We start from the raw sequence: 10,500 nt of genomic DNA on the forward strand, positions 1-10,500 counted from the left end.
ACCAATTAACAGCACCTCAGATTAGAGCCGTTATGAAGGCTTTACAGAGCATCAGTAGCAGACATACCTCAATATCAACTGTTCAAACGAGATTATTGTGTATTTCGGCCGCCTTCAGCATTGTTTTACAATGTAGAAAGAAATAAACATCAGGAAAGACCATGGAATTAGAAAATGTGTCCAAACTTTTGACTGGTAGTGTACATTATTAACTAATTTGAATGAAATGTACTATTTTTGTTTTTTGCAGGTTTTATTAAACTCTCAGTGCAGGAGACTGAACCAGCAGGTCTCCAAAGCTCAGTGTGTCCCTTCTTCTGAACAACTCCTCTGTCATGAACTGCCCGAAATGGATATATCTCCCTGAAAGATACATTTATAGACTTTAAATAAAGAAAATGATTTTTCTGTATGTGTATTTCTTCTCAAGGTTTATGCACCAACCTTATGTTGAGTGACATATAATATTTTGTGAATGAACCTAAAGCAACTATACCTATAATGAATACATACAAATAAAATAAAACACATAACGTATCCAGTATATAATGTTTACAGTAAATTCATAAACCCAATAGTATATAAGTATATGAATACATTTTAGCATGTGTAGTGTATTTAAATCTATATCTATAGTACAACTTGGCACTAAACAATAAAAACCCCTATTCACTCATCACAATAAAAAACACGAAATAAAATGCGTTGCACCGAGCTTACGAGCTTATCACACGTCACTGTAATATAATGCCAGGAAAGCGCAATTAATTATGATAGTCAAGATTAGATCGTATAATTTAACCAGACGCATGATGTGTTTTTTTCTTTATGCAATTGCATATACTTTTGTTAACCGATAAGTAGCACTCTAGGAACTCCAAACGCATTTTCCAGAATTTGGCGGTGTAAAAGCCTGTTATAAATAAAACTACTGATACAACATGAATGTCATGTAAACACACCATCAGCATGGCTGTAGTGCATTATAAATCATATTGTAATATAAAGATAGGGAACACTTTTCCTAGCCCTCCAGGAATAACTGTGACTTCACTGAAATACAGACTGTTCTATAGCTGCAACTTCACCAGTATCACTTTCGTGCATTTAGTGCAGATGAAAACTATTTATTGCTTTTTATTGATGGCTATGACACAGTTGCACATGAGAAAGTTATTATTATTATTTTATTTCGTTTTTTTTCTATAATGTTATTGCTGTTTATGATTGAGTATTTTAAGGTTTGTTTTGCATTTTGTTAGATTTAATTATTGTATATGTTTGAACAGTTGTTGTATATTATAAATTAATTAAATTTCTCGATTAAAAATGTTAAAGATAAATGAAAATGAAAAAGATGTTAAAGATGATTTGTATCTTGTCTGTGCGGCAGTGGGGTTGTGTTTATGCATCAGCTGAGGACTGAGAGGTTAAAGTGCATTATGCATCCCCAGACTAATATACAGAGAGAAAGCCCCTTTTTCAGTCTTCTAGGAAAGTCTGTTCCCCTTCTGATTTCAGATTTAGAAACTGTTCTATAGCTGAAACTTGTTATACACAATGAATGTCACTTATATACATCACCAGCATCACTTTAGTGCATTATTAATCCTCACAGTGTAATACAGAGGGGTGAAGACATTTCTCAGGCCTCTAGGAAAGTCTGTTCCCAGATTTAGAAACTGTTCTATGGCTGAAACTTTGTTATGTTATGCATAGTGAATGGCATGTACATACATCACTTCAGTGCATTAGAAATCTGTTTCCATATTTGTGTATCTTTATTTAATGAATTCTTTACATGTCCTGTATAAAAGCACATAAACAAACTTTATTTTAGAGGAAACCTTTTCCTATGTGGAAATATCCTTTCCATAAATACAAATACCAGTTAAATGCAAGTTCTCTTTGTGATCAGGTGTGAGGGAATAAAGTATGAGATTAGTAACCTAGAATAACAACACAGTTTTTGTTTTGTGCTATGAGTGTGCAGTATAATTTATTTGTGCAGGTTACAAATAAAGGTTATGTGACCAAAACGAAGTGTAATGTAACGAAGTCAAAACGAAACCATAATAATAAAAATCTGAATTCCCCGAGGTATTTTTCGCGGCGAGATGTTATGACGTCTCCCCCGCCTCACTTTCATAAACAATGTTGCCGTAATCTAATTATCATGACACTGACTCGAACATTAATTTTAGGAAAATTAAAGTTAATATTACCTTTATATAATGTACAGATATAATATTACATCACCTATGCAAATAAGAAGTAGCTTACCGAGGTAAGTGGAAAAATGGTTAAATTCCTTGTGGCAAAAGTAAGAACAAAACAACACAACGAATAAGTGTAATGGAAAAATACAGACCTTAGAGGGCTTGATGGAGAAGATTTAGAAAATGAAATTAAACGAAAATTAAAATAAACTGACTAATCCTAACCTAAATAAATAAATAAATAAATAAATAAATAAACTCAGCGTAAATCAAACTAAACTAAGATCACAGAGCCATTTTACCCCTTCTTACTTTTGCTATATTATCATTATCACATAGGCAACGAGTGAAAACTGAAGTAAAATATGGGTAGCACCCTTTCCTTAAATAATGGTAAAAATCCTCATTCTAAGTAATTGCCAGGCAGTCACCATGAACCACACAGGAAAAACAAACAAGTACACAAACATATGGAACATGTGGGTTATGTAGGTTAAAGTATAAGTGATAAATTAAAGGTGTAATGAACAGTGTTTGACAGTGATTGTAAAGAAGGATAAGAAACAGGGTCAGGGAAAGTGAATAATAGCAGCAGAAGTTATTTTAGTTATAACAGATACAAATATTTAAAATGACGTGTGCATGTAAACAAGATCTATTGTGTATGTGTGTGTGTGTGTGTGTGTGTGTGTGTGTGTGTCCAGCACAGTTCAGTTCTCTGTTGAGAACAGTTCTTCTCAGCTGTCCTCACTATCCGCTGCAGGGTCTTTCGATCCGAGACGGAGCAATTCCCATACCAGGCAGTGATGCAGCTGCTCAGGATGCTTTTGATGGTCCCTGTAGAAGGTGGTCAGGATGGGAGGTGGAAGATGAGCCTTCCTCAGCCTTCGCAGGAAGTAGAGACGCTGCTGGGCTTTCCTGATGATGGAGCTGGTGAAGTCCCTATACTAGTCATTTAACCCTGGGACACAGTTATGGAACACCCCTTGAGCTCAGAGTTCGTCGGTTCAATCCCACTCTGGGCAGTTTTTCACAAAACACACCCAAGCCCTTCATCTTACATATATAAACCCTGTCTGCTTGGTTATATATAAGCAAGCAGGTGGTTTTCATTTCTTTAAGTCTACACTGAACTGACCCAGAACATATAACATACAACAACCTACATATTATAGATATGAGAAGTACATCTGAAGTACATTCTTAATGTATTCGACGACTGGTTTCCCGTGAAGACCTGTAATTGTACTGTAGTCCGCTCTGCACGGTCGTGCGGTTCTGTTTCCAATATGGGGCTTCAGCTAACTTTGTAACCCAGTGGGCAATTTGATGTCGAAAAGACATCAAATTGACGCCAAAAATTTGTCAAAAAACAAGTCAAAAATGCAAATCAAATTGACGTCAAAAACTTGACGTCAATTTGACATCCACATATTGAGGTTTTATTTTGAACACCAAAATAATGACACAAAAGTAATTAAAGTAAGAAATATTTAATTTATCAGGTGTTTGGCCCTTTCTTAGTCCAAACAGATCCATTGTCTATACCAGCTTTATTCCTAATTAGGGTCACAGGGAGCCTATCCCACCCTGCCAGTCCATCACAGGGTCACAAATATAGACAGACAACCACATACTTACTTCTGTGTGAGTATTCCAATTTAGAATTACCAACCAACCTATATATGTCAAAAATATGTCATTTCGACATCAAATTGCCCACTGGGCTGTATTTATGTATATTCTGATTTTATTAAAGAATTGTCAATAAACAATCTATTTTTGTATGGTGGCCAATGACCAGTATCATTGATTTGAACCTGTGCATGTTAATTCCTAGAAATTCCTATGAGTGGCGTAGTTGGATAGTGCAAAAGCTGTTTAATAGCTTTCGCAACCCCTTTTTCCTCACCTTTGCTCCCGCCAAACGTGTGTGTGTAGCGCTGTGACCTGAAAAGTCAAAATCTGCTGATCTTGAAAATTATAAAATTTATTTAGCAATATTATAAAAACATATATACATATATAAAAGTGTTTAGCCAGTTAAAAGTGAAAGAAAAATACAGTGGCAGATCAAAAATAAATAAGTAAAAATATTTTTTTTTAAAAAAGAAAAACAAGTCGAAGCATTTAACCGTCATAGATCAAAAATGACGCGCGTTGTGATTACGCAATTTTTGACATCAGACGACTATTTACAATATAATACAACTGTTGAATAGAAAATTAAGACTAAACCGGTGCCTCACGTTTATTGTGCTCTATTTAGACTGAGATGATCTTTCATCAAATGTCATGCCAGAACAGGTGTCTCATGACCCCGTGAGGATGGAAGGACGCACTGAGCTTCGGGTCCCTGCTGGTTCAGTCTCCTCCACTGATAGTCCAAAACCTAGAAACAGAGAAGCTGGTGTTTTGTTTGTATTACTTTACATTAAATACTTATTGCCAACGTTTTGCTTTTACTGCTACAAAATATAAACTGATGGGATTTATAAATGACGGTCAGAAAAAAAGGGGAGAGTGCAGAAACCTTTTGCGTTAAAACGGAAAATAATTTCTCTTCCTGCTTCCAAACATGAATTAAATTCGAGAACTGACTGCACAAGCTGCATAATATAGTTCACCCTTTGACATCCTGTGCTACTATGAAGAGATAATCAATGTTATTCACGACACCTGTTAGTAGTTTTAATGTTGCGGCTAATTGGTGTGTATAAATGCATACATATATGCATACATACATAAAATTAAATAACCATGTTTACAGGTAAACATCAAATTGAAATGAACAGACCTTCTTCAGACTCTGCGGAGTCCTCCGCAGCCTGATCATACCTTTCCCCTACAGAGAAGAATTATGAAGAAAATTTAGGAAAATTCACATAAGGTTTTCAGACAGACATTCAGTAGAATTACTAAATGTCTCAGTTAATGCATGCATACGTTTAACTAAAACGTAAGTGTATATTTATATTTCTTATCATTACATTATTACATTGTTATTTTTTTTCATTGCAGAAGTGCAGATCTTTTGAAGAGCTTGATCATTATTGCTCTATGTATGTTCTCTGCTGCTTCATGCCACAGAGGCTCTTATATAATAATAGATTTCAATGCAGACAAAGTGTTTGAAATATTGCTGAATTTCTTTGACTTGAAAGTTAGAAATGCACCTCACACCAGCTGTGTGCTCTCTCAACAGAGAAGAACTCTACATCCTAGGCAAATTAATGTGCAGATCTCAAACACACGCAAAATATTGCTATCAGACAAGTTTGGTGTTAAATGTTATTGTTGACTGGGACACACACCTCCACATGCAAAGACGTTCACGAGCATCTCGAGAATTTCAGACACACAAGTGAGCGCTGCATTGCACACGCCTGAGTAAAGGAGAAACAATTAACGTAATGCATTACTGCACATACTACACATCATTGCCTGGTCATGCGGCGTGCACTTACGTAGGTTTCTAACCCACACACAAGATTTATCTTACCGTAACAGATGCGCTGATTGGGTCTAGTCATATTCATGCTTAAAACACACAGTGCCTTACGATGGTAGACGCATTTGTTGTCTTGTCAGTGTTGTAGGTTTTTCTAAATGCAGCACTCAGCAGTTGCTTTTTTTTAGTACCGTTGGCATGCGTAGTGATTAAGAGGAGGCGCTACCTTGCAGGAAATTCCCCAGTGACGTGGGTAGAAAAATAGCTCGACACTGACGAACACAGCACCACCAGGAATTAAAATCATTTATATAGTAATATTGCGGTGTTAGGCTACTGATTCGCTTTAGTTTTTTTATTGTTCATGCATTTCATCTAGCTACGTTAGAATGACACATTTAAAAAGATTCACAAAGCTCTATTAATATATAAAACAGTTATAATTAAGGCTCAACTCAAGGGATTTTAGTAAGTAAACTGTATATTTGATTCCTAGAAGTTTATCCTTCACCTTCCACAAACAAATCACCTTTTCGAGGCAGAATCAGACCTTTATGTTCAGCACCTTTTTTAAAAAATATACATATTTTTTAAATTCATTTTTATTTTTTATTTGTTTATGTAATTATGTTAAACTCACATAATGATATCAGACCTTAGACAACATACAACTGTATATTTGCCATTACCAGAAACACTTATAGAAAACAGATAATAATAATAATAATAATAATAATAATAATAATAATAATAAAGCGGTACTCCAAAACGGAAACGTGCACTGCCTGGTCAGGAGTGACTCATACAGGGCAGAGAGAAACAGCTTGAGGGTATTTAACTAACCAAATTTATCCGTGCGTTTTGCTTTAACTGCTACAAAATATGAACGGATATAAATGACGGTAACATTGATGGAAAAAGGGGGGAGAGTGCAGAAGAGTATTTAGTCAGTTAAATACCCTCAAGCTGATTCTCTCTGCCCTGTATGAGTCACTTCTGACCAGGCATTGCACGTTTCCGTTTTGGAGTACCGCTTTATTGGTGTTAAAACAGAGAACATAATTTTTCTTCCTACTTCCAAACAGGAATCAAATTCGAGAACTGACTGCACAAGCTGAATAAAATGGTTCACCCTTTGACATCCTGTGCCACTATGACGAGATGTTATTCACGTCGCCTGTTAGTAGTTTTTAATGCTATGGCTAAATGGTGTGTATAAATGCATACACGCATGCGTACATGTATGCATACATAGATGCTTACATGCATGCATGTATGCATGTATGCATTTCTACACACAAATCAGCCATAACATTAAAAACTAATTACCCAGGTTAAATGAAGAGACCTTCTTCTCCTGACTCTACTGAGTCCTCTGCCACTGTAGCCTGATCATACCTTTCTCTTACAGTGAAGAATTATGAAGAAAATATAGGAAATATAGCACGAGGTTTTCAGCCAGACATTTGTTAGAATTACTAAATGCCTTAATTAATGCATGCAAATATGTGGCCAAAACCTAGTGTTTATTTATGTTTCTTACCATTACATTCTTACATTTATTTTTAGTGCAGAAGTACAAGTATCTTGAAGAGATTGATCAATGACACAAATGGCAAAAACAAATATAAAGATTTTCATTTCATGATTATGCAGCGATTTTTATCTTACTGTAACCAATGTGCTGAGTTTGTCTAGTCATATTCATGCTTAAAACACAAAGTGCCTTAACGATGCATTTGCAACACTCTGCAGCTGCCTTTATACTGCCTCGCTTTAAAGATGGGATATCCCCCTACTGACGGAGAAATGTCTTCGAAGAAAATTTCCCCCATAGCCCAAGATATCCCGAACAACAAAGCACCATGTGATGTGCAGCGTTGCTTTCGTTACGTATTTCCTACTTTTCTAGCTATGATTGATACTAGACCGACACGGCCCTTCGGTTGTGAAAGAGTTCCCTTTGCTTTTTTCTCTCCCGTCCTTATTAGGGCCCAAGCACTAGCAGTGCGGAAGGCCCTCTTGTTCTTCTAAGGATTTAACCCTGAGGCCTTCTTTTGTGTAGAAAAGAAGGAAAAGGGCCTCAGGCCATTTATAGACTATCGGGGACTAACCTCTCAGTTCTGTACCCATATCTTCTACTGCTGGTCCCATCAGCACTATAACAGCTCCGCAGTACACACTATTTCACAAAACTGGACCTTCACAGTGCTTACAGTCTGGTCCGAATCAGGAAAGGGGACCAGCTTTCCACACCACCAGAGGTCACTATGAGTCCCTGGTCATGCCTTATGGACTAACCAATGCTCCTGCTATCTTCCAAGCTTTCATGAATGAAATTTCCCGGGGTCCTATTGAATTCATTCATTATTACATATATTGATGACATCCTTATCTATCTACGAATGTCATGTACACCATGTACACACAGTGCTGCAACGACTCCTAAAGCATCAGCTCGTCAAAAAAGCCGAAAAGTGCAAGTTTTACAGAGACACCATTGCCTTCCTAGGATATGTCATCAGCAGACAGGAAGATGGACTACACCAAGATCAAGGCTGTGACAGAATGGCAGTCCTTGTCAAGCATGAAGAGACTACAAAGATTCCTGAGGTTTACAAATTTCTACAGGCTCCCATAAGATGGGACATCATGGAAAAGTGTGCCGTATGTGAGTACAAACATCACCACAACTCCCATATGGATTACTGAAACCACTTCCCATTCCTCAATGGCCCTGGCCACAAATTGCAGTGGATTTCATCACCGACCTCCCCAACTCACATAATTACATGACCATCTGAGTAATAGTGGACTGTTTCTCGAAAGTCTGCAGACTGGTGCAACTAAAGGGACTCCCTACTGCCATAGAAACAGCCACCAACTTGGTGAATCACATGTTCAGGAACTACGGTCTGATAGAGGGATGCATCAAATGTTGATGAATGGTTCAGTCATAGCTAAGTGGTCTGGGAGAGAGCTCATGTCCGTGTCCAGAGGGCTTTTCGATGCCAGGAATATCATGCTAACCACCACAGACATTCTCACCCTCCATATTAACCAGATCAGCTGGTATGAATGTCTACACAAAACTTAAAACTCAAACTGCCTTATAAAAAGCTGAGTCCAAGGTTGATAGGACCATTCAAGGTAATATGCCAAGTTGACCCAGTCACCTGTTGGTTACAGTTACCCACACAGTACTGTATTTCACCATCCTTCCACATATCCCTCCTCAAGCATGCCCACAAACCCACGCCAGCCACCCACACTGAGAAAAGCCTGTCTCCTCTCCTGGATATCGACGGCTCACCAGCATACCTTGTAAATTCAATTATCGACTAACAGATCGTCAGGGTGCTCATCTGCAATATCTCATTGAATGGAAAAGTTATGAACCAGAGGAAAGGAGTTGGGTCAACATGGATGACATTCTGGACCCCTCCCTCATTGAAACGTTCAATAGGGACCACCCTAGTCGGCCAGCACCCCGACCCTGGGGGTGCCCTTGTAAGAGAAGAACACAAAGAGGTGTTCCTTGGAGAGGGGGTTCTGTAACAACTCCACCTGCTGTTCCCCCTTCCCCCAGCCAGAGGGAACCATCGCCAGAATATTGAACTGTTTCCAGTTTACTTCCTGCTTGCAAAGTATAAATTACAGACTCACAGTACATTCTACACAAAGTATTGTTTGCTCACGCTACGTTACCAAGCCATTCATTGTTCTCAGTATTTTGTTAGATTCTCTGTGTACCGACCTCGTTTTGTTCCTTGACCACCGTGTTTTCTCGTCTAGTGTTTTGTTTTTGCTTGTCTCGCTGATCGCTTATTCTCTGTTCTGACTCTGTGCCTGTTTTACCGACGTTGTGCTTTGGATTACGATTTGGATTCTGTTTACTATTATACTTACACAGCGTATGGATTCTACACCACCTGTGTCTGCCTCCATGTCACAACATTTAAATCTCGTCTGTGACAATACACGTATTGTGTCACTAGATGGCACTCTAACATCTGTAAATTACTCAAGTGAACTGATTTTTTCTAGTTTCTTCTGTTGAAGCTTACGGTTCAGAAACGCCGATCACTGCCACTTTATAGGGGGTCAATGACATTGCGTGACAGACCTGAACCCAGCAGGCGTCACTTACTGTGTTTGAAGCGCTTACCGCGAGTTCTTGCCTGTGTTGGCGTTTTTCATTCGAAGTTTATATCGTCTGTTTCTTTTTTCTCTTTCACCTAAATTTCTTACTCTGCCAGGTTTCGTTTGCTAAATCTTTACTTGCATATCGCAGTTAATTGTTCTTTTGTTGTTCTATCGGGTGAAGCCTTCCCCTCCGGTTTTTACACAGCAGTCGGAGGATAGATTCACTCAAAGGTACGTGATCTTTCAGTATGGCTAACTTTCAGCTGGTTCAGTGTTTGAGCTGCAGGATGTTCAGCAATTCTTCCTCCGTCGTTAGTGTTAATTTTACCTGTGATAAGTGTACGCTAGTTAGCTCTCTGACGGAGAAGATATTAGCTTTAGAGGTGCGCATCCAGACTCGAGAGGGTTAGTGATAGTGACAGTAGTGTAGTGTCTGTAGGAGGAAGTCTGGATGCCTTAGGTGGAGTTAGTAACCCCCCAACTCCGGCATTAGAGCCCTCACAGCGGGGCGAATGGGTGACGACTCGGCGGCATAGTCGCGCAGCCAAGGCTAACGCTAAGGCTTGCCCACGGGAGCACCACTCCTCTCCTCCGGTTTGCTCTCCTCAGTGAAGAACCCGCTGAGAAACCTGAAAGAGCTCTGGTTATAGGAGACTCAATTTTAACGCATGTGAATTTAGCTAG

The sequence above is a fragment of the Hemibagrus wyckioides genome, linkage group LG15 (assembly GCF_019097595.1).
Source record: "Hemibagrus wyckioides isolate EC202008001 linkage group LG15, SWU_Hwy_1.0, whole genome shotgun sequence".
Classification (NCBI taxonomy): domain Eukaryota; kingdom Metazoa; phylum Chordata; class Actinopteri; order Siluriformes; family Bagridae; genus Hemibagrus; species Hemibagrus wyckioides.